General features: G+C 42.0%; 1 protein-coding gene across 3 annotated transcripts in view; it reads right to left on the bottom strand.

The window, feature by feature from the left end:
- The window catches only part of esrrga (estrogen-related receptor gamma a), a 140921-nt gene that overhangs the window by 104900 nt on the left and 9451 nt on the right, over positions 1-26570 (bottom strand). The window lies entirely within an intron of this gene.

The raw sequence follows: 26570 nt of genomic DNA, 5'->3' as shown, positions 1-26570 counted from the left end.
TAGATATTGTTGGAAACGGAGAAAGAGAGGAAGAGACAGAGAGGGAGAAAGCAAAAGGAAAAAGGAGTGAACAAAGTTCAACAGCAGCTCTACAGTTTGCTGAGAGAAAGTCTTACTCCTCTGTCTCATTCAGCCAACTTCATTCTTTCCTTCTGTCTTTTATTTATTTTTTCATTTTGTTCATGTTCTCCCTTATCCCCTTTGCTGCACTAACACTTCCTCTATCCCCTCCTTCACCTCCCTTCTCTCTATCTCTGTGAATAGAACATCAAAAGCCTGTGAGTTAGATGGGGAGTGACAGTGTTTGCTATTGGTATGCAGGCAGACATGTCTGCTCCAAAGTGTTAGTCTAAAGGCCTCGGCTAAGTGTTTGTCAAGACTTAAAGCCATTGTTCTCGTCTCCTCTCCTCTCAGATCTCAGACTGCTCTCTTTCTCTTTCTCTCTCTCTATCTCCCTCTCGCTCCACTTTTGTACTTTGATGGAGCATTTTACTGCTGTGAGTGTATGTGAGTATGTGGGGAAACCGTTTTGAGGCAATGTGTGTGTGAGAGGTTGGGCATTGAGAATGTGTTCACTTTAGTAGTTATGTTTCTTTGTGCCGGCATTTTAATATTAAGCAAAATCCATCCACTTGTTGCAATTGGGGAATATTGGCTCCCACAAAATAACAGTATTTCTATGTCAAAGTGATGTTATTGTGTTACACAAAGCTTCACAGATTATCAAGATTATTTTCTGTGGTTGACTGAATAAAAATGGCTCAGTGTATTTGGTTTTGTGAACATGTTATCTACCAAACAGTGTAAAAAATGTGTCACAATTATTAAATGTGTCTTGCTGTCGTCAACATTAATTATTATGACAATACAATCATCAAAGCAAAATTGTTCCTATTGACACACACCCATATTACCCCAGACTCTACATTTGAACACATCATGCACAACTCTCCAGTATTGTGTGAGTTCTGAGCTACAACATAGAGGAAAGTGTAGAACAAAATGCAATCCAGAGTTTCAACAGCTTGTTTTAAATTGTGAAGTGGTCCGACAAAGGTTAATGTAAAGCATTTATGGTATGTAGAGTCCTAAACCACTAAATTCACATTTCACTGTGAAAAATAAGTTAAAAACTTTTTGTTTTGTTTTACTTAGACAAAATATTTTGTTTACAATGGGGCTCCCATAATGCCCTTTTCCTTCCAGTTAAAAGGGTGTTCTAGAGTTTGGAAAAATGTATATTAATCGATCATCTGATGTGAATGAATAATTAATGGTTTTAATGGTCTGTTAATCCGGCAATTTGGAAAGCTGTACTTACAGTTCTTGTGTAATATCAAGCACACCAGCATTGTGTTTGTCCATATATAAAACCAGCTGTTTGCTTGGTCCTTTTTATAATTAGCTAAATCAAGCAGTCGGTTGATTCATATACATAGTAGATGTTCAATATAATATAACAACTGTAATGCAATTGATCTAAGTAAATATTGAAGGTGTTGCTCCCTTTCGTTTTCAGTCTCCTGTTTTCCACCTTTCTCTCCCCATCCCTCGACATCCTGCCGTCTCTCTTGACTCTCACCCTCTTCTTTGTTTTGAACTCTCCCATCTTCCCTTGCATGCTTCCCTCTGTCTCTCACTGTTAAACTGGAAGCATTTGTCAGTGTGCATGTGTATGAACACAACATTCCTGCCAGGGTTACACTCAAGGCCTGGAAAAGAGAAAGCAGCTCTTTCTTTGAAGTCCGACCCAACGTTCTATAGGGTGGAACTGTTAATCACTGATAACCCTGCAGCATCTCATCTCTCCCTCTCTCTCCCTGTGCCCCCTCCATTGTCACCCTCATCTCTCTCTCTGTTTCTTCACCTCATACCTCTCTCCCTTTCTTATTGTCTTACTGCTATTTCTCCCCCTCTGTCCCCATTGAGTCAGTATTCACAAGAGAATTACCATCTTATAGTGGTGTTTGGCTGATCACCACTTTTGTGTGTGTGTGTGTGTGTGTGTGTGTGTGTGTGTGTGTGTGTGTGTGTGTGTGTGTGTGTGTGTGTGTGTGTGTGTATGTGTGTGTGTGTGTGTGTGTGTGTGTGTGTGTGTTGTGCTGGTAGGTACTGTCAGTGGTGTGGTAGTGAGCCTACTGGTGCCAGTAAAGCAGATTATGAGTTGATTTTGGCGAAGGAGGCTGGTAATTCCTTTAAACCAACAAAGCCGTTCCATTAGCCCCCCCGCTGGTATCCTGAAAACACACACTGTAACACTCCCAAAGCACAAGAGAAAGCATGGCTAAACCGTACACTCGTACACAGTAGCATCCCAAACAATGTCAATATGCAAGTAAGCACACTTGCTTAACTAACTTGAAACCTATACTCTAAGCACACAGAGAAAACATGAAAACACAGACCCAGGTGCATTACATAAACACATACTTGGAAACCACATTCGTTCAGGTCATTACAGAGACACACTCACTATATATCTGAATGCTTCAACCAACAACCAGCTTATTACAATTACTGTGTATAATGTTAATAAATGGATCAAAAGCTTATACGCACACACCATCCTCCATGACTCAATTGCTTAAAGGGGACCTATCATGCAAATGCACTTTTTGATGTATTTTATACATAAATATGTGTCCCCGGTGTGTCAGAAAATAAAGCCCTGTCTCTTTTCCTCCGTGCGCAAATCTCTAAAAATGGGGGTACAACGGAGCTGATCAAGATTTGCCATCCTATCAGAAACGTCGCTATCAGAATCAAGGCCCGACGTGTTTTGGACGTAATATGGTCTTTGTTTACATTAGCAAGCATCGCTAACAGTCAGAGCTAAGCTGTACTGGAGAGAGCATGTGTAAGAAGCAGGATATAAAAAGGAACTCATCTTGTGGTAAACCCGCAAGAGAAAAAGCATTTGAGCTCCATACTGTTTCAAAAATAATCCTTGACGTGGTTTTGAACATGATATGGCGTTTCATCAATGCAGCATTTAGACAGTATCTGCTGGGTCCGCATGAGCAGGCATAAGCTCCGCCCCCTCTTTTTTATTTTTTGTTCAATTTGTTCAATTTTTTGTAAAGCTTTAGAACCCGAAACAGCACTTTAGTAACAGGGCTGAAACGGAGGGATATGAGGCATGGCTATAATGGGTGATCTGTTTGGTATTTTGAGCAAAACACTTCATACACAGGTTTTTTATATATTTTTATATATCTGAGACCTATGCTATTGCCTAAAAATAGCATGATAGGCGACCTGTTTTACATCTAAAATCTGGAAATCATAAAATTATTCTGACTGTGGAATCAGAAGAAACCGCATCATCACATGGTTTTGTGTATATTCCTCTATAGTTTGAGTATCCTTTGGCTAAATGTAGGTAGCTGAAATCCCCGTCACCTGGAAAAAGTCAGAGCGGGTTCAGTTTTTTGGGTTGAAATAAAACTCATTTTAACGTTTCCTATCGACTTAACTGTGAGTAACATATGGCTTGTTCTATCTTTAGAGATTAACATTTAGGTTTATTTTGACCCAGTGATACATATGGAGAGAAGCGGAAACAATGTGAAACAGACAGGACAGCAGAATAACTGACAGACGGACAGACAGCGTGGCAGTCAGGGTAGGAATTTCACGGCGGCCATGCGAATATTCGCATTGCTCTAATCGCTGGAGTTTCACGGCGGCTGTCAGCTGTGTTTACTACTGTCATTCAAACAGGACGCGCTGGAGAGGGGGAGGGGCTTATATCCATGTAAATACTGTGGTAGAAACCAACTACAACCAAATTAACACATTTTACCGTGATTTAATTGTAATACACGTTTCAAAATGATGCCGAAGTAACAAAATACTGATAACGGTTAGTAAAAACCATGAATTAATGCTTTGACAAGTGTGCAGACAAAACGGCAGGCGAAAAACCTTTTAAAATGTGTGTTTTCAGAATGGAGATCGGATCGATCAGGATAAACTAACCTGTAGCTGCTCTGTCCAAACTCACAACAACGTCCTAAAGACAGAAATAAAGCAGCGACTGTATTCGCCATGACACAGACAGTCTGTGGTTTGTACTTGTTTAACTTTTATCCAGTTTCTGAACAGATATGAGGAGCTGTGAGCTCTGTGTGCTAACAGCTAACGGCTGATGTTTTGGTTTTCTGATTCAACGTCAGTGGCTGAGATCTTCACTGCTGATTGGCTACCGCGAGAACGCGTCACGCGAATTTGGCGCTCGAGTTGAACAAATTGATTAAAGAGACTCTCGTACACTCGTACACACACACACACACTTTTGCATTTCAAAGTATTGCTTGTTCATACAGTTGAATGTTAGAGCTTCACTGTGCACTGCTGAATGATGTATGTGCAGAGTTTGACCCTTGAAGGCTGTTTCTTCTGCTCTGAAATTGAATATATTTGTTACATATTAATAGAATGTTAGATTTGTTGATTTGATTTCGGATTTGTGAATGGGAGAAGTAGTAGATGGAAAATGTGAATCCAAGGCCTTCCACACTCCCAAGGCCAGCCAGGCCTCTCCACCCTGGAACAACTGTTTCCCACTGCCGCCATAACCAACCTCCACTCCCAGCTCCCCTTTTCTGATAAACAAATGTTACTTTCACCAGCTGATTCCGAGTCTGACTCTGGGTCCCCTCCAGTACATGTGACACCGACAGTGACTCGTACTAGCAGCTGGTCGCATTTAAAAAAAAAAAGAAAGACTTCTGATAAATCGGAACGATAAAGCACGTTATCCTACTCTAAAATAATAACATTCTGGCAACATAAACAAATCTAACTTGCAGCTGAAAACGTTTTAAGAATAGTAGGGCATAATGTTCTAACAATGTTATCAAAAATATTTAAAAAAGGTTATTACCAAGCATTTTAAGAATGTTTTTAGAGAAAGTTATCCTACATTTCAGAAGAACATTCTGGGAACAACAAAAACACTTGCAGCTGAAAACGTTTTAAGAATAGTAGGGCATACTGTTCGAACAATGTTATCAAAAACATTTGAAGGTCATCACAAAATATTTTAAGAATGTTTTTAGAGAACGTTATCCTACCTTTCAGAAGAACATTCTGGGAACCAAAATAAAACTTCCCCCTGAAAACATTCCTATAACAGTGAATGGTAACATTGTCAGAATGTTTTTAGAACCAAACATTTCTAGCTGGGCTTGCCCCTAAAATGACGAAATTCCAAGCCTGGTGGCAGGTAGAATGCAGACAGTAGATTTGGGCTCTATGACCTGCTGCTATGGGATACACAGAGAGATACACACAAACACACACACACCAGTTGGGATATTCAGACCTGCCACTGAACAGGATTACCTCTGTCATGGGAGGACTGGTATCCCCTCATCAACACACACACACACACACACACACACACACACACACACACACACACACACACACACACACACACACACACACACACACACACACACACACACACACACACACACACACACACACACACACACACACACACACACACACACACACACACACACACACACACACACACACACACACACACACACACACACACACACACACACACACACCATTATGGTTCACTGGGCTAGCTGATAACAATGTGTGTGTGTGTTCATGTGTGTATGTGTGTGTCAAGAAGTCTCTGATGGCAAGGATTAGGGACTCTTGACTCCCACAGTCTCTCCAGTCTCTAGAAGAACCAACAGGAAAACATGGTGTCACGCACACACACACACACACACACGCACACAGTACAGTACAGTGTGCTGATTTGGATTTCACTTTAGTGCTTGCTACAGCACATATTTCACTCTATAAAATAGAACATGGAATGAAATCGAGGTAAAGCAGAGAAGTTTCTCTCTAACAGCACTGAATCTTTCTTTTCTTTTTTTAAATGTAGTTAATAAACCTTATTAAAGGTTAATAAAGGAAATAGCATCTCATTTTAATAAAGCATCTTAGAGAACAGAAAGCAATGATACCATAAATATAAAGTTAAATGATTTGAAATTCCATATTGCCTGGTTCATGGTAAGCAACTGAATTCCACTGCAAACCCTCAGCAAAAACATAGAAAAACGAGTCAGAAAAGAATTCAATGATAATAAATATAGAAATGGGAATAGCATGTCAGAGTGGGAGAGAGAGGGGACCCGATGAATGTTAGGGAAAGAGAGAAGGAGCACTTAACCCCTGGTTAGTGGGGTCGCATCCCGGTGGTAGTGGGGGAAGAAGGTCCCTGCACACACACACACACACACACACACACACACACACACTACACACACAGACGGAAATGCAGACACACAGAGAAACACATGCATATACACAAAATCATTTTCACGCAGAATGTGCATCTACATGCCTCCACTTTTCAGTGGTTTTAATTCTTAAGGGAAACACACATACACACACTTGGGAAAACAAATGTATAACACTTTTATCTCCAGTGGCAATTTTTTTAAATGTTGCAATATTTTCATAGCTGTGCATGTTTATTTCAATGAAATCACAATAATCAGTGAGTCACGAGAGGAGGAAAGACAGACATAAGAAAAACAGAAATAGAAACGGACGAAAAAAACAGAAAAAAATGGACCAGACGGAAGGAAAAAGAGGAACAGACAGATACACAGAGAGCAGAAAGAGAGAGCAAGTGAGTGCAACTCAGAGAGAGAGAAAGCATCAATTATTTAGGGAAGGTAACGTGAAGCTTCCTTGGATCAGGCAAACTGCCGGCTTTTCCCCAGAGAAAAGAGAGAATGAATTAGGGTGAATTTATTAGAGACCATGTGAGTGAGTGTGTGCGTGTGTGTGTGTGTGTGTGTGTGTGTGTGTGTGTGTGTCAATACAGTCCAGGCACCCACCCCGGTTTCTGTTGTTATGTGGGTGCATAACCATACACACACACACTTTATCTTCTCTCTCTCTCTTTTACACACACACACACACACACACACACACACACACACACACACACACACACACACACACACACACACACACACACACACACACACACACACACACACACACACACACACACACACACACACACACACACACACACACACACACACACACACACACACAGCCTGTTTCCAGGTTCATTAATAAAACAGCAGCTCTTTATATGTGCTCTTCCCCTCGCTGTCTTCCCTTTCATCCTCTGTTTGTTCACACACACAGTGGGATTTGACTGTGTGTGTGTGTGTGTGTGTGTGTGTGTGTGTAAACTCCAACTGGGATTAGGGGATGGCCCGCCTGTTTGTTCATCAGTCAGACAATAGTCGACCCCTCTGTGGTACATATAAAAATCTGATCTCTCTTTCATTATGAGTACAGGGGAACACCGCTCAATTCAAGCTTTTCGTGTTCATTCATTCACCATTCATTAAATGTTTAGTTCTATTGCATTCATGAATAAAATAATATATTTATATTCTTTAAAGTTATTCTTTTAAATTGATAATCAACAAGAAAGAAACAACTCTGACATTTGTAGAAAGCAATATGAAAATGGATGAAAAACAAGGAGAACTACGAAACACTATTTAGATTTGATGGCTGCTGAAAAGCTGTTGCTGACCTGTATTGTTTGATGAACAGCTGTTAGGTAAACTGCATTTCTGCCTGGCAAGAGGGAGCAGCTAAAGGGGTAGGACAATTCGAAAAGTAAAAAAAGAGACAAAAATAAGTTAAAGCTGTCGAGGATATAGTCTAAGGACTTGAATGAGTTCATGTTTTCGTGTTAACTGTGGCGGCCTGATCACACATACAAAGCAAAAGGCCTACCGAGAGGAAGCAGAGGACAACAACCTACAGGCGAGAGCAGCTGCACCTTCTGTAATTAGCATAGCATGTCGGTGGTGTAATTGTTGGAGCCAGGTTGGATAAAGGGTGCACACTCCTACAGTACTATGATTCACTTTTCATCTACACTCACCCAGTGTGGATCACAATTTCTGAACTTTTTTTCTAGTTTACAAAGTAGTCTAAAATAACTAATAACTAATAACCAGAAACCAGGGCACTCCTGTCAAACTGTATGGTGTGGAACTTTTTTTCCTGTTATGAACATCTACAAAAATGGTGGGGACATTTGAAATATATATATACAAAAATTACTTTCTATCATTATTCTAACATTAATGTTTTAAAAGTGAAAGGTCTACAATGATTGTTCAGTTCTAATTGTTGTGCTGGAGATGATAGAAATCCAGTGTATAATATTTTACTTATATGTCAAAGCTATTTTAGCCATTCTGATTCCTCATATTTAATAAACTCAACATATCGGACAGATTACGCATCACTGCCTGCATATCTGACAATTTTCTCCAAGAAAGAAAGACTTCAGATCTTACATCCTGAGGTTGAACTGAAATAGAAACAGGTTTAATCAGGATTCAATTTGTAAAAGCAAATTACAGTCAGATGAATCAAGAATTGTACTTGTGCCTGTTTTTTTTTTTTTATCCCCTTTGCCTGTTTCCTATTATTTTGCCATCATCATTTAAACCATCCTCCACAAACCAAATGTATTTATGTCAGTTTATTCCCCCCTCTCTGTGCATTGTGTGTGTATTTGCAGCATCAACTGAATAGCAAATATCAAACTGTATGTGAGGTATGTAAGCCTCATGTAGGATTGTGTACGTTTGTGGGTCTGTGTGCGCCTTTGTGTTACTGTGAATTAGTGATTGTCTTAAGTCTGTGAATACATATGGCTGACTCAGTAATTCTGTCTACAACACAGCAGCTGCATCTTATCTGCACCGCTGTGACGTGTGTGTGTGTGTGTGTATGTGTGTGTGTGTGTGTGTGTGTGTGTGTGTGTGGTATCTGGAATAGGAATCTTAACAGTTTTCCACATTAGAGAAGAGGAAACGTCAGAATGCTATTGTAAGAGATCCACTTCCTGTCTGATAAGCAAAAATCTCTCTCTCTTCCTCTCAGTCTCTCACACACACAGTCACACACAGACACACACACACACACACACACACACACACACACATACACAAACGGAAATCCTGACAAGCAAAATGTGCTTTCTTTTTCTTTCTCCTTCTCTCTTCATCAGTCTCTGTTTCTCTTTCTTTCTCTAATAAGCAGAGGTTTGCCACTGAGGGCAGACAGGGCAGCGCAGATGAAAGAAGGGAGAAGACAAATTCTGAGAGAGAAAGACAGCAAGAAAAGAAAGCTGTGAGTTTATGAGTGAGAGTACAGGAGCAAAACTGCAAAATAGCTATTTTTGTCCCTTACATTGTGAATAAAATACTGAATAAACAGAATAAATCAAACCAAGAATTGGGCCTAAGAATTGAAGAAGAATGCTCAGGCATTTGGTATATCAAACATTTTAAGACAGGTCACAAACTAAAGAAATTAAGTCATATCCATACAGGGCCGAGGAGGTCAGTGAATGGTTGTTTGAAGTGTGATCAACTTTGCCAACCAAACAAGTCTATCTTTATGATGGCTAAAACATGTTGACAAAATAAATGATTAAATAAAAAAATGAAGATTTTATTAAATATTTCTACATTTATAATAATGTAGGCTCAGTTTAAAAATGCCTGTAGTAGATCCCAACGTCCAGCGTACATCCAGCGTAAAATTAGCTTATTGCAATAATATAATATAAACAGTGTTTCATATTGTTTGGCTTTATCACACTTTGTTACGGGCAAAGATTAAACATAAAGTCAAACATCTTTCTCTGCTTATCTTTTTGTCAATTTTGTTCCTCCGTCTTTCTTCTTTTTTCTCCTTGCTAACAATGTTCCCCCTTTTGCTCTTTTGATTCAATTTGATTCCCTCTCCACTCAAATCTCCTTTTTAACTCCTATCATCTCTCTTCTTCTCTATTGTTGGCCCCTCTTTCCTATCCCTCTCCTTAACACAACCCTGTCCCCTATCCCTGTCCCTTTTCCCCTGTCCATCCATCTTATTCCCCCTTTTCTTTCAGTTTCTCAAACTCTGATCACTTCTTTCCTTTCTCTTTCCCCTTCTTCTCAACTCCTCATTATCCGCTTTGTTCTTAGCTTCTATCTCTCCATTTCTGATCCCTGTTGACCTATGTGACCCTTAGTGGTAATCGTCATAGTAACTGTGTGGACATCATTTTCCCCTGGGGTCCATGGACTATCAGTGTGTCCACACAAATGTCCTAAACATGACGTTGCGTTGAAGCTTGCCGGCGGGCGTGTCTGAAACTCGACCAACAACCAATCACATGAATCTCCCGCCCCGGACACACAAGTACGCGGTTTGATTGGCTAGAGCTTGTACTGGCATATGATTCGATTGGCTGACGCTTCCGTCGAAGCTTCAAAAGTTGAACATTGCTCAACTTTTGAAGCGAACAACGCGAAGCGACGGAACCACAAAGCAGTTCGGCAAAGCGTGACGTCACCCCATTCAAAGTGAATGGGCAGAAGCGTTGAAGCTTCAACGCACGCCGCCGTGTGGACGGGCCGTTACGCCTTGAGGATGGTAACATATGCTTTTGGTGCCCTACATTACTGAGTCTAAGTGCAACGCAGTATCTGTGCTGTATCAATATTGTAATGTGCTCTACTACCATAGTCACTTTATCACCTGAGTAACAATGTACTGGATTGGTATCGGCTGCCTTTTCAAAGTTACTGCCATCAAATTAATGTATTAGCATTATCTAACCAAAATGAGTTTTAATAAAAGTAAATATCTCTGTATTTGTATGATGTGTCCCAACAACATACTGTTAACAAGACAATAAAACCCTGATCATCATAGTTATATGAAAGGGACCAGAAAGTCTGCAGTCATTGTTTGTGTGTGTGTATTTGTGGATGTGTGTTTGATGGTAGGGGTAGGGGGCTACATGTATTTGCCTGTGGGTCACAGTAGGCCCATCTGTTGTAAACTAAACCGAATCATACACACAGCTAGAAAAACTCCCCTGCAAACATGACCTCACCATACCCCCACTCTCTCTCCCTCCCTCTTTCTTTATTTCACACACAATACATAAATAGTGTAAATACAGATTGTGTTTTTTTTTATACAAATACATAAGGTGTGTTTCTATGGGCAGTGTAAGTTACTATCTATTCCTATCTACTTAATGTTTGGACAACCATCAGCAGAGTAGCATACATATTAATCTAATTTAAAAAGGATGTCCACATCAAAAGAAGTTGACGCATGTATCAAATACATGACTTACACACACTGCTAACACTCCTTTTAAAAAGCCTACATATACTATATCTCACAGTGACTCAAACGCTTAAAAGTGCTTATGCAGACAACTTAAAGACAAAGCAAAGAAGAAGAAATTAGTTAACTTAGAAACTAACATCTCTGCAATACACACCAGAGACAAACCGTCACTAACCACACTCAGATAAAGTCCATCTGTCCATGGTGCTGAGCCTCTGAGTGGAAAGCATTATATCACATTATGTTATAGCCCTGACTTAAACACAAAAAGTTGTACATTAATGACAACAAGATACATTATATTTAAGAATCAACGGCACACCAACTTCTGCATAGCATGTTTGTATAGACAGCCACGACGGGCTGTTATATCTCACACAGGCTCCGCCCTCTACTGGACTCTATGGGTACTGCCTCCAACCATACTATGCGAGCATTCATCAACTGAGATATCTTTAACCGTAGCCGCCCCCCGGGACGGGCCTACCTGAATGTGTGCACAAGCCCACCGTATATAAGGCGGCCACGCCTCCCGTTCCCGTCATCCTTTTCTCTTCAGCGAGGGAGCAACAACTGAAGCAGAGAAAGTAAAACGTTTGAAAGAAGAATAAAGAGTTATCATACCTCCATAGAGTTGCCACTTCTAGAGACCCGGGCCTGTCCTTCGTGCCCTGGCTTAAATAGCGGGCGCCGATCCCCACCACCTCTGCTTCGAGTGTTTAGGGGGACCAGGATATGGCCGAGGTGGTGCCATTCACGTTCGCCATTCCAGCGGGGCGGATGGCTCCGTTTGCCGTTGTCGGGAACTTCTGGGTCCGCCGTCCATGGAGGTCCACCGCCCAGGGCTGTACTTCCCCCTAGGTGATGACCATGGCGGCGGAGCGCAGCTGCTCCCAGCGGGCAGCAGGCTGGGCAGAGAGCTGAAAAGAGCTCTGCCCCGCTGCCGCGTGACAGGGCGGCTGCAAATAAACACGGGTGTGTTGGGCATCTCGTTCATTGCTAGAGATGCCCCCACCTCACCAGATCAGAGCGATTATTTGGCCGCAAGGCCGAATTAGTAGCTTGGTCTACGGTGCCGCTGCCTGCCGTGTGATGTCCCTGGGGGATCACGCCGCATGGCACTTTCCAAAAAGGACCGTGTTGATCTCCGGGCAGCCCCCGTGTTTACGGAAGGATTCTTTGGATCGATCTCCTTGGTCACGTGGGTGAGGAGTAGTCGCAGCGTGGCTGCTTCTTGTTCATCCCCAGAGGAAAGAACACTGTCCCACACTCCCCGCCCCCGCTGTAAACTCCAGTATAGGAGCCAGCAGGTGGGCATGCGCACGTGAGTGGAATAAACCGAAGTGCTGTCAAAGCACTGTGCGGGTTCAAGAGCGGTGGATTACGTATCTGTAACCCTAGTTCTAGAGCAGTGCTTCTCAAAGTGTGGTCTGCGGACCACTGGTGGTCCGTGAGCGCCCCCTAGCGGTCCGTGAGTATATTGGTAACATTTCATATTGGAAATACATTTATTTAAGTTTTCCACACTCTCGCGGGAATATCTCCACAATGGAGCGAGCTTAAGTTTCACTTTCGATTGCATGATATAGCCCAGCGCAACACCTTCATCAAACATGTTGCCACTTGTTTGTACCATTTTCAGGCGATTTGTAATCTGTTCTAGAAAAACGATGTGTTTTGGGATATTTGTGTAGTTAGGTGGTCCGCGAGTGTTTTTTTATTGGTTAAGTGGTCCTTGGTATGAAAAAGTTTGAGAAACACTGTTCTAGAGTGATGTGTGTGTGAGAAATGCATTCAGTGAAAACGATTGCATTTATCCAAGAGTAAGAGTCATCTCTCTCCACAATTCCACTATTCACCATAATGTCCGTTCAAAGAGACGGCATTAGGACAGAGCCGCAGCCCCACGGGAGCGTGCCGCGGTGCGTTCAAGGACCTCAGTAGAAAATCGGCCCTTTTCTGTGTCAACCCCCATGCCAAACTTCCTTTTATGGAAGGTTTGGCACCGGAGTAGGCCACCAGAGAGTACTACAGCTTCTTAGCTGTGACTCCACAGCTGCTGGCATGTCCCCTGAACACAGTTTTGTGGGGAATGGAAGCCCAGCTGTGTACTGACAGAGTAGAGGGGCAGGACACTGAGACTGGGTTACTCACTCCAGCTTTGCAGCGTCCCTCCTCCATTCAGGGGCAATAGAGAGGCAAATCTATCATCCTGGGAGGAGATAGGTTTCCTTTCAACAGAAATTCGAAAAGAGGCCCTGTTGCAAGAACGGTGGATTACGTATTGTAACCGTAGTTCTAGAGTGATGTGTGTCAGCCCCCATTAGCCAATCTTCCTGTTATGGAAGGTTTGGCGGCGGAGTGGGCCACCACAGAGTACCACAGTTTCATAACTGCGGCTCCACAGCTGATTGCACATCCCCTAACGCAGTGTTATGGGGAATGGAAGCGCAGCTGTGTATTAACGGAGTGGATGGACAGGACGCTGAGACTGGGTTATTCACTCCAGTTTTGCAGGATCCCTCCTCAGTTCAGAGGCATGAAAGAGGCAAATCTATCATCCCAAGGGGAGATAGGTTTCCTCTCGGCAGAGATTCAGGCCCTGTTGCAAAAACAGGCGGTGTCTGTGTGCCAGGCGATTGGTTCACAACCATCGACCTGAAGGACGCTTACTTTCATGTCAAAATTGCTCCAAAGCATAGAAAGTATTTGCGTTTTGCCTTCCAGGGTGTAGCCTACGAGTGCAGTCAACAGACTGCCGTTCGGCTACTCCCTATCCCCACGCACGTTCAGCAAATGTGTGGCCACAGCGGAGAACCTGTGGTTGGGGGCCTCAGAATGTTTTTATCTCTGAAGCCCCCCCACTTTCCGGGACTGGAGAACAGGGCGGCCGACCTCATGTCAAGAGGCGGGCCCCTGCCAGACGAATGGTGGTTCTCAGAGATGACACAGATGAAGGTGGGCCAGCCCTGGGCGATTCCCCAGTTCTGGGGGGCGATGTCTCAAGAGGCAGGTGCAATCGGGGCGTTGCCCACTCTGGGCCAACCTCTCCAGGCTTGGCTCCTGAGAGGGACAGGCTGAGACAGGGTGGATTGTCTGACAGAGTTATTCAGTCTATCCAGGTAGCTAGAGCGGGATCTACCACAGCCTGTTACAGGCCAAAGTGGCTGGGATTCCAGCGATGGTGTGAAGAGGGGAGTCTAGAGCCCCTATCTTGTACGTTGGGCTCTATTCTGTCCTACTTACAGTTACTGGTGGACAGGGGGCTTGCTCATTCCACAATTAAAGTGTATGCAGCAGCCATCTCGTCCTGCCATGAGGGATTTGGCAGCAGGTCAGCCTTCAGTCAGCCGCTTATGTCCAGGTTGTTGCAGGGGGTCAGGAGGCAGCGCCCAGTAGTGCACGCCTCCGCCCTGCAGTGGGACCTGCCGTTGGTGCTCGAGGCTCTGGTCACAGAACCATTTGAGCCTCTGGAGCTCTCCTCCCTGAAAGCACTGTCATAGAAGACAGCGTTGCTACTTGCCTTAACTTCGGCCAAGAGAGTGTCAGAGCTGACCGCTCTGTCGGTGCACCCAAGTTGCTTATTGATCCGGGGTGACCGTAGCGGGGCGACACTCAGACCGAACCCCTCCTTTGTTCCCAAGAGTCTAAGAAGCTCGTTCAGGTCAAGGGCTATTCAGTTAGGGGGCTTTAATCTTCCACCCCATAGTGGGGTCAGGGAGGCTAAATTGCACCTCCTCTGCCCGGTGCGTGCGCTAGCATGTTATGTGGAGCTCACGGCTGCCACTAGGTGCACTGAACAACTGTTTGTGTGCTTTGGGGGCGGCGTGGCCGGTAAAGCTCTGTCCAATAAACGCCTGGCAGGATGGCTCTGCGAGTGCATCTCACATGCCTACGGACAGGCGGGGAGAGCCTTCCCCACGGGGGTCCGTGCACACTCTACACGGGGTATGGTGCGCAGTAAGCCCCATACAGGGCTGGGGGACTCACTGTTTTCCAGGCACACTATTCACGAGGTAAGCGTGTCTGAGTGTGCCCTACCAGCCAGGTAAACTGCGGCCCCCACTTCTCCCCGGTCACAACCGGAGGAGAGGAGGTTGCGGTGCAGTGGCTGTTAACCAAAAAGCCGGTCAGGGGCAGTGTGGTGACTCGATGTTGTTGGACGACAGGGCGTTTAGGCATCAGGGCTCCACCCACTGTACCCATAGAGTCCAGTAGAGGGCGGAGCCTGTGTGAGACATAACAGTGGGTTACGTATTGTAACCCTAGTTATATAAGCACAGGCGTGTTTTGCACGTGTCATAACAGTTTATGAAGAAATTCCTGAAATAAAGGTTTTGAAATTCAACAAAAACAACAACAATATTGACTTAGCAAATAATGATTTTGGTTTTTGCTAACTTTCCTCATGAAGGCAATGTTAATTAACAAGGTAATACTTTTCGGACAAGTTTCTTTTATACTATGCATTTTTGCCAGTTGACTGTATGTTACAGTACATAGAGAAGGTCTGTAGCTCAATGCATTCAAATACTTTTATTTGAGAGTAATGCATTAAAAAGCAAGATTGGCATACATATAGCAATTTTACATTTTGATTTGCTTTCTTCCTACACCGTTTACATTTTTGCCCACCTCTCAGGAAGGCTATAAAATGTCCCAGTGTCGAACTCTCTTGACACTTCAGCTCATCCTCCTGAAATTGCCAGTATGGCACAAGGATACATTGCACAATGATCTATTTCAACGGACATGCCTTCTGGGCCTTTAAGCAGCATTTTATCTTTACACTGCCTGGGAGAAACACATAAGGGCTGCACCACAAACTTGGAGAAACAAAACATTGAAATGAAAAATGTGGGTTTTATAACAGCCAGAAGGCACAGTGACAGTTTGGAGCTTTACGAAGACAATAGGCCAAGGGCAAAGCTGCTACTATCTGCATAAATGTTTGGTGAGAAGGGATAGGCCTTTGCACTTTCTGATATTCAGTCACTGAAACACTACTGTAGGTGGTGGTTAAAAATAAGCTGAACAATTAGGCATTAAGAATAATGATATCATTGTATTTTGCTCAACAATGTTTTTCCCCTTTCAACTCACTGCCCAGGATTTACTTTCTTTCCTGTAGTAGCAAAAGTAGATATTTCCTGCTTCCTGCAAAGTTCAAACAAACATCTCAGAGGTAAGTGAGCGGTATTTAGAGTAGAGAAGAGGAGAAGAAGTTAAAGAAGAGACAAGGTATGTGCGCTGTTTTCTGTCTGCTCTATATCCTGAGATGGGAAGAAGTTATGAATATGCATAAAGCACAGCGCTACACGCAGGTGACATGCCTGACTTGTATTACTGCTGTGAACAACTGCACCAGACAAATGTTTCCTGCCTTTCTCCTTCTCTCGGGAACAAGGGATTGAGGGAGAGAAGAACAGTAATCTCATGGGAACGTTTTTCTTTTTCACTTTGTGGATGAAAAACCAACACACACTAATGATGCAGACTCACATGTAAAGAGGCACCAAACCATAGCAGCTCATGCTCAGGCAGAGACTAGAAGAGACAGAGACATACTGTACCCACAAGCACACACACAGAAGACAAGCTGCCTCACAGAACTGTATGCAAACACTTTTTATTTTCAAAGGGAATTTCAGGGGAATATTCTGCCCTCCTTTCCAACTCATTTAGAGTTTGTCGTTAGCTAGCTGAAGGGCTAAATATACAGCATGCATATACAGTAAGACTATGACGCTAAGATCCTTTCTTAAACAGAATTGGATTTTGTTTCCCTTATTGTTTTGGAGATTTCAGTCTAGATTTTGAGAAATGAAAAAGCACTTTGTCAAGTTAGAAGTCACAGAACTGAGGCTCTTATCTGGCTTGTCGTAATATGACAGTAAAGTCATTGCATTAGTCATTTTGACTTCTCATAGCATTGTCAAGAAAAAGGATAATAGCCCAGATCATTAGTCAATCAAAGCAGCTGATGAAAGAAATATATATTCTTCAGCCCTTTAGTAAGACAAGAAAAAGTGCAAAGGAGTCCGAAGAAGGTTTCAGCAGAAAGTGTGCTGAAAAAAGGGAGGGATATGGAGCAGACGGTGTGTCTCTCAGGGGAAAACAAAGACTCCAGTTTTACAGCAATCAAGATCCTCAGAGAACAACCGAGAGAAAAATACACATCCAAAGGTTGATATAACGTCCCGTTTCTCCAGTATATGCTCCATAATGGACATTTCTAGAACTAAATCAGCAACATTATTTTAAGCTGAGTCATGCATATTACATTGTAGACGAAGTAAGAAACAAAGTATGTCTGGCTTTAATCACCAAAATGTTGTGTTGTGTGTATTTAAAATAGCCCTGTTACATTGTTTGAAGTTTCCAACACTTCTAGTGTCTAGCTTTGCCTGAATGAGTGTCCTGAAAATTAAATTAAAACAATATCATGATAGAGAATTTGATGGGGCAAGTAAAAAAGGAGGACAGCAGTCACAAAAAACTGTGCTGAGAGGAAGATGGCTGAAGAAAGGAAAACAAAAGAAAACAGGAGGTGGTACAAAGGGGATTTAGGGAGAGGGATATGGAGGAAGGGGCGAGGGGAAGACGAGGGAGGTGAGCGGGGTCAGACAGCGGGAAGAAGCTAATGTCTTTATTTCCTGGTGAGGTGGGACCTTGCATTTACCCCTGAGGTCAGTGGTCATGGACAGGGTCACTTGGGGTTCTGTGAGGGGGGTATCTCTATACACAAGAAGAGAGAGAATATCTATATAACAAAAAAACAATTGGAGAAAACAAGAGCAAGAGACAGAGTAGTGGGAGGAGGAGAGGAAGAGGAAGAAGAGGGAGACCTAGTTTCAGTCTGGAGGGGAATGTGCAGAGGTGGAAAGGTTGAGCCAGGTTGAGGAGGTGAGAGTACTCCAGGGAGAGAGGAGACACACACACACAAACACACATAAAATAATTGTTGATGTGGACAGTACGTGTCTTGTCTGATGGAGTGTCTGTACTGTTTGTTTGTGCCACATGTATATATCTGCATTGGTTCTGTATTTGTGTGTGCTTTTTGTCCAAAGTGCATGTGTGTATGTGTATGTTTCTCTCTCTCTAGAGACCGCGCTGACAGATAAATACAAACTGATGCGATGTATGACTCCTTCTCTAGAGTATTGTTAGCAGTTATCCTCTTGAACCGCTTGACTTACTGCCTTTTATTGATGTAAATCGCATTTGTCAAAACAATGTCTCAACTGGTCTCTGTGGCTTTCCAGCTTTTATTCAAACATGTAACTGCATTACCGGCAATCACATGAATTAACTTTGACAAACACAGAAAGATAAAACCGAGATTACATCTCTTTATTGTTCCTCGAGGGTATTGTTACTGAATTGAGTCCTATTTAAACGCTCAGCTTGGCACTTTTTACTATCCCATTCATTCATTAAAATGACGCGTCAATTAGTTTATGAACCGATAACTTCACGCTTTTATTTCTTTTTTTAGCATCATCGCTTGCTGTCTATTTGTGGAAGTCGTAGAAGTGCTGGTGTGTGTGTGTATGTTTCTGTGTATGTGTGTGTAAAGTGTTCGACAGGACCCTCTTTTCCCCCCATTTTTGAGGCTAATGGTGGCCTCTACCAGATAATGAATGACAGCTTTGAAAACTAGGACTTTTCACGATAGATCTAGCTCACACACAGACACATAAGCGCAAACACAAATTGGGAACTTACACGTCAGCTGTAAATATAAACGTACACAAAAATGGTGTATATTGCACAAGATCTTCAATATAAAGTGATAGAGCAAGTCATTTATCGTTTGTGAAACCTTGTACACTTATCGCTTTTGAACCGGTACAGTTTATCTTTCTTTTCAATAGAATAATAGTATGATGGATAACCAATAGATATACGAATGGTGGCATTGCATTGAGATATATTTTATCATTTTGTGGTAAAAAAGAAAAAACATATATTCAGAAAAAGGAGTGAGTGAATTATGTTGTGCTTTTTTTCTTTACATAGCTCCCATTAGCATTTTCATACTTACACTGTTAAAACAAATCATTATTAGAGACCATATCACTGACATTCATGATTTGTAATACAAGTCTTACTTTTAATTCGATGGTTATGATGCATTGAGAAGATGTTTTCATTTTGAAGATGTCCAAAAAGTAGATTTATGAATAATGTTCCTGCTGCTCTAAAACATTAGCACACATCAGCACTGTTTTTGTTTTTTTAACCTTGACCCAAAACAATTGTTGAGAGTATAATGCAACACTGCCGCTGCTTCTACTTTTTCCCAAATGAACCCTTCCTCAGAGGAGCAAGTTTCCTGATCTGAACATCTGTCCACAACAACTTTCATATCTTTATGTACTTATAAATCTCTTTGCAAGTATGTGTAGAAAAACATGTCGTATCTCGGTCAGTGATATGATTCATGAAAATGGCACGCTGACTGGAGTCACACAGAGAGAGAACAGTCTGTTCTCCAAAAAAACATAATCTGAAATAACACACACACATGCAAATACACACATAACCTTATACAGATTAAAATGCAAGCTTTGCTGCTGAATTTGTTATTAGGATTGACACGTTTTTTAAACCTTGCAACTCATATTTCTTCCATTTCTCAAATTTCTGTCGGTTTAGCGTAGGCATGTGTATGACAGAAAGTGACCCAGGGCACTATAAATAACCGCTCACAGGATTAGATCACTTTTAGACACCCTATTGCCGTCCAGATCTAGCTATTCCTGTCTTACCTCTGGATGACTGTTATACAGCAGGTTAAAATATCCCTTAAAGACAGTGGCGCTGTGTCATAACAACAAAGCCTTCTAATTTATTGGAAGGCCTCATTTTAAATGTTCTAATGAGTGCCTTCATTGTTCATATTGGAAACTACTATCCAAAGAAAAGTATGTTTGAGAGCTTGCTGATGATTGACTGTTGCTTTATGCTATAGGTTCCCTCTTTCAGCCATGCTTTAAAATATTTCTTTACTAAAGTATGTGGTGACATCTCAGAGGCTCTCTCCATATGTTGCTACATTTTATTGATGCCACCAATTTCTAAAGGGATTGCATGGCTGAGTAACTCAGATTATGATGCTGGTTTTACCCATATTCTGGTCTCATTGTTGAGTTTTTCTTCCTTTCAGTCATGGTGTTGATCTGTATCAAGGGTGACTCAGCAGGATATGAATATGGCTGTGGTCTGAGTTCACCTTTACACCACTATTTATATCTTGTTTTGGAGTTATTCTTGTTCCTGGTCTCAGTGCTGGACATCTGTATGACAGAATGGGATTCAGTCAGCTATAAATATGAGTGGCCTTTCTGCTCGGCCAGCCACGCGGATTAGCAACTCTTCCTGCTTTTCCACTGGACCCCACAACACACACACACACACACACACACACACACACACACACACACACACACACACACACACACACACACACACACACACACACACACACACACACACACACACACACACACACACACACACACACACACACACACACACACACACACACACACACACACACACACACACACACACACACACACACACACACACACACACACACACACACACACAGTGTGAGAGTAGTGAGATGGAGCTGACAACGAGCATTCAAAAAACAAAGTAATTTACATTCTCTATTTTCTCCCTGTTTCTATGTTTATACCTAAACACTTCATCTGTGTCTGTATCCTTCTCTTTCTATAAACTAGTCTTTATATTAAATAGTGAACAATACCCAAGAGTTAATCTAGTGAATAAGTGTTCAAGTACCCCACATGCTATACAAAAGGCTAGAAAGTCAGAGACAACTAAGCACAACACCTGCCATCACAATTTGTGTTACCTTAAACTGTCTTTTGACAAACTAATTTATAAAAACTCAGGGTCCACTTTTTTCTGTTGTATTGTCAGTCAGTTATGGGGATGAGATGAAACCCCCTTTGTTGTTGGATGATCCATCTCAGCTCGGGAAGGTCAACACGTTTCGTGTTACTCCACTGATTGTTAAGCAGGACACATGAACAATTTAGCACATCATGGAAGGTTAGAAGGACATTTAGGAATAGGAAACATTTGAACAAAGGTAAAAAAATAGTCTAATTGTAATGTAATATGTTTAGTATAGCTTGTGGTTTGAATGTTCAAGAAGAGTCAATGTTCAAGAAAGTTTTTTTATGCGACTAATTAATTTGACACACTAAACGTTTTTAATTTGATAAAAGTACATGGATGGAATGGGAATTCATAAACATGGTAAGCATATTAATTTGTATTGCCAGTCCTTTTTTGTTAAAACGGGCCTGTCCTTTCCTTTCCTCTTCCTGTTTCCATGCCCCCCCCCCCCGACACCCAAAGCTCATAAGAAGAGATAATCATCTTCACGAACACAGACCCTGCACCCTTAACACCGATGGACACAGCTGTTTGTGTTGTGTAAATGTTCGAGGGAAAAGGCCTGATCCTGGTTAGCTTAATCGTACTGTCTTACATAAGTGACACCTCAGATGTCCATGTGATAATGTTGTAAAGCACTCTTAAAGGTTGGTGGAAATTTGACATTATCATGAACCTATAAAGGAAATAAACAATTAATAATCCAGAAGACAACGTTATACAGAATTTTGGAATGAAATGTGTCAGAAAAATCTGCATTTTTCTCTGTCTCCAGTGCAGGGTCAATTTTCAACATTATAAGATTTCATGATTCAATGCCAGAATTCAAAAATAAACATAATCACTCAGACTTGTTGACCTCAATTACTTAATGCCCATTCTATCTATGTACTATGACAGATCTGTATATAACACTGGTACTCATGTGTTAATCCATGTAATTGGTGGGTATAAGTATGAGTTAATTAAACGGCTGGTACGCGATACTCATCCAAGGAACATAGCAACGACCCACCATCACCCACACACACTCACAGGTGTATACACCAGAGAGCACTTACCCACCATGTGATTAAGAGATATTTAAAAGGGGTCTGATTGAATTAGGTCAGTCATCTGTTCTCATCACCAGATGGAAAGTATCAATATATTTATATTCACTGGTGTTATTAATAACACCCAAGAGGCAACTAGACACCGTCAAGTAGGGTGACAAACAGATCCTTTGGCTATTAATAGAAGGAAATGGAAAACTATGATCAACAAGCAGAGAGAGCAAGGGGCATCTCATGACATCAACATTAGGGTCAAGCACAAGATGGTGATGGAGAGCGAGCCATAGAGTTGTCAATATGTAAGTTATGTTTGATGGTGTTGTATAGAAATTGAGGTTATCGCAAATCACAGTGATAAGGGAAGGGAAGAGAAGAGAAAAAGCAAATGTCACGTGTGCCAAGATCATGTGTGATATGCATGTAGAGTTTTTAAGTTTTAAGATAACTATGCTAAAAAGTAATATTTCAACAACCTCAGGAAGAATAAGAGCTTTTGATATCTATTCCTAGTTTTTAACATGTCTATACAAATGGAGAAAGCTTTTTAATAAAATGGTAGGCTGGAGGAAAGATGGTAAAGTCAAAGGACAAACATTGGAGTTCCTCAGCAGTCAAACTGAGTTCAACACTATACTACAATATGCTTACTCACTGTAAATGAGAGTACCAACCGAGTGTTGTTCTGTTGCTGTTGGCAATTATCCCAACTGCTAATGATCACACTTAGATTGCAAAGTCGGACACGTTGCAAGTCTGCTAGACATGTGTTTACAATGAAGCTCATGTGCAACCAAATTAGTAATCTGACTGGTCCGCATTCTAACTACACTTCCTACACATCTTAGTTAGTAATGCTAACCACATGGTTCAATTAGTGATATAGCATTTCCTGGTTCAACTGTTTTTATAGCTGTTTGCGGGCACCCAGGTTTTTAATTGCAAAAGGCAACATCTTTTCCTGATTCTTTTGTTTCGGGGGACCAATAAATTGTTTTTCTTAAGGCTTAAACATTGTGTACCTGCTAGTGTTGGACAGTCCAACAGTGCGACGCTACAGTGCCTAATAGGTTGGTTCTGTCCCCAAAATCTTGCACTGACATTAAAACGTTAACATATCCAAGAAATGGGGTTGAATCAGAGCACCTTACCCAATGTATATTTAGAATTTGGACCAAGGTGGCTGTGGAGAATGCTCTCTCACTGTTTCTCACAGTAGACAGAGGAGCCTGTGATTATCAGTCTCAAACAGACAAACAGCTGAAACTAGGGCAGAATGCACACACAGAAGAAACACAAACACACACAGACGTCTGAGTGGGAAGGGTTGGACAGTGTGGTGTTCTGTTTTCCTCACAATTTATATTTTCATCAAAAATAAAAGGTGGTCTGGCGAGAGAGAGAGGAAGAGGGATAAGAGGAGGGCTGTATTAGAGCATTATGGACTGTTCCCCCTCTCTCTCTCTGTCTCTCTCTCTCTCTCTCTCTCTCTCCTTATTCCATTCCATTACCAGTGGCCATCCTGTGACCTCTGACCTGTGCACTTTACGCCTGCATTAGCTGCATCTAGCTTACCTACTCTGATGCTGAGGAGGCAAACGTCAGCTCTGCTGGAAGTGCTTGGTCACCACTGGACAAGAAGCAACATTCTATGTCATGGCTTCTTTTATATAATGATGTACTAATATGAACAAATTAAACATGATTAAGGAAACATGCATATACTGAAATGGTAACAGATTGGATGCCATGTTAGTGTTAAAATGTTATGTTATGAGTGAATAAAGGTGAGTGTCAGTGAACATGTTATAATCTTTGTAGCCTTTTTCTAGAAACACAGCGGACAGTGTTCTTTTTTGTGTCAGACTGTACATTGAAAACGTGTTTTTTGCTGTTTGTGTGCTCTTTTTCTCCCAAAGAGTGCCCTTTACATTAAGTTCTGCTACTTTCTGTCACAGTCACGCAAGTCCTCCTGCACTACAGGGATTTATGTATTCCTCTAGGAAAAGAGGTCACCTTTGTCTAACTCTATAGATCTTGCCAACCAACGTCCTGGGGAAAAATACAATAATATGAACTTCAGTGGAGGTGCATTACATGACTGGACGTGCTGCACACTCGGCAGCATAGTTTATGCAGAGGAAAAAACGACCACTTTCTGCTGGGCAAGGCCCTGCTCTTCTTGCATGACAGAAAGGCTTTCATACACTGGATACTTTGAAATGTTTACTGCTTCATAGTTCTGTAAAGTATTACATAGGCAGCACAGAGTGCAAGTGAGAGATTAAGCAACAAAGTGAATTAAGAAAGAAACTTAAACTTCTCAAGGAATATATTAAGCTAGTGTTGATTTTACGTCTCATGTAAGTCACTGAGATGCTGCTGACATACAATATCACACCCAGTCTTAACACAGACTGTGTGTTGCAGGTTGAATTTCTACAGTGTAATATTATCAAAATCAGGCAATGCAAATTTGACTTTAATGTTGCACAACTAAAAACATGCAATTCAAATCGATTTACATCCCAATAAAATATGGATATAGAGTTAAGGAATGTAATATAGTCTTGCAAGTCACTACTCTTCAAGATATACATGTTGGTTTCTCGCCGGTTTACTAAAGGTAGATATATGAAGAACAAAGGTACAGAAAAAAACGTCTTTGTTAAACTTCAATTCTAAGTTTATGTGCTGCCTTCACAGTATGTTTTTGTATTAAACAAGATAGAAGCAAGTATCTATTTGCGCTTTTCTATGAGGAACGCCAGGCAACGTCCCATCTTTCTTTAGTAATTCGATGAATACAGTGCTGAGGGGCAAAACATGCTGTCCCTCCTGCTAATGAAGCTTTCAGCCCTGCACTGCAACCACACAATGACAGCTGGCAGGGGAGGGGCAGGAACCACACGCCATGAAATAAGAGGGGGTAAAAATTGATTAGCAATTTTCATTTGCGCTAAGCTAAACAAAAGAAGGCTGCTGCCCTACTCTGCATATCATCATGGGGTGGGAGAGGAGGCGGGTGGTGAGGAGGGTGTTGATGGTGTTGGGGTGGGAAGCGATCTTCCAGAGCTCAAGGCATCTATTGTTTAGTTAGAGAGGATGTGAGTGTGGGGGAGCAAAGAGCGATTCAGGATGGAAAGACAAGACGGCCAGGGATGGGGAAAGAGTGAAGACAGAAGAGATGTTGAGGACAGAAGAGAAAAAGGGGAGAATGTGATGGAGAAGACTTCGAGGAAGAACAAGCATGCAGGTGAGATGAGGAAGAGGAAGCTGGGTTAAAAATGAGGGCTGGGAGAATTGGAACAGGGAGGGAAACATTGTGGGACACAAGAAAAAGGGCTAAAAGAACAGGGGATGAAACAGAAAAGAGGGGTAAGGGGTGAGACCAAAAGGTGAAAAAAGGCAAGGGATAGTTTTAAAGGGCAGAGAAAAATACAACTTGGATAGATTAAAGCTGGACCTGGACCGACTCACAACCCTCTTGAAAAACAAAAGCAAAGTGGCAGGGTGAAAAAACAATACACCATCACTTTTAGTTTATTAAAACCACCGGATACAAAGGCTATGACAATAGAGGAATTTGCCAACACAGAGAAAAAAACTGCAGTACGTGTGCAGTACTGTGGCCAAGCCATGTTGTCGTATGGGCAGTTTTCTTGAAGGTTTTTTTTGGCATGACCATGCTGCATGGTGCTTTATTAAACAGTGACACTAATGCATCTTTGTTTGTGTATGTGCAAGTATTTTTTTAGCAGGTTGTCATTTATTTTTAGTTGCTTGAATAACACACACACACACACACACACACACACACACACACACACACACACACACACACACACACACACACACACACACACACACACACACACACACACACACACACACACACACACACACACACACACACACACACACACACACACACACACACACACCGAGAAAAATAGCAGCTGGTAAGTGAGTGAGCGGGGGGGAAATCAACAACTTTTAACCAAACACTGTACACAACTCTAAATTTAATTTTCTGCAAGATTAAGCACAATAATGACTAGCTATATAAAAACCCATAACTAATGGCTTCCAATGAGCCAATCTATAGGCATTGATCTGCTCAGTATCACGTAGACTTGCAGTGTGATGCCTTTAAATGAAGGAGGGAAGAGGCAGAAAGTGAAAGGGAGAGAAGAGAACTATATGGGAAAGGATGAGTGGAGGAGGAGAGCAGCCTGTCCTCCTCCAAAAAAGGACCAAATAGGTCGATTGTTCAGCAGCTTATTACGACCTATAGTCACGTTTTAAAGTTTAGCACCTCTAGTGGTCGTGTAAGAAACA

This window comes from Trematomus bernacchii, unplaced genomic scaffold (assembly GCF_902827165.1).
Source record: "Trematomus bernacchii unplaced genomic scaffold, fTreBer1.1, whole genome shotgun sequence".
Taxonomy (NCBI): Eukaryota; Metazoa; Chordata; class Actinopteri; order Perciformes; family Nototheniidae; genus Trematomus; species Trematomus bernacchii.
This window is presented reverse-complemented; position numbering and strand designations above follow the sequence as displayed.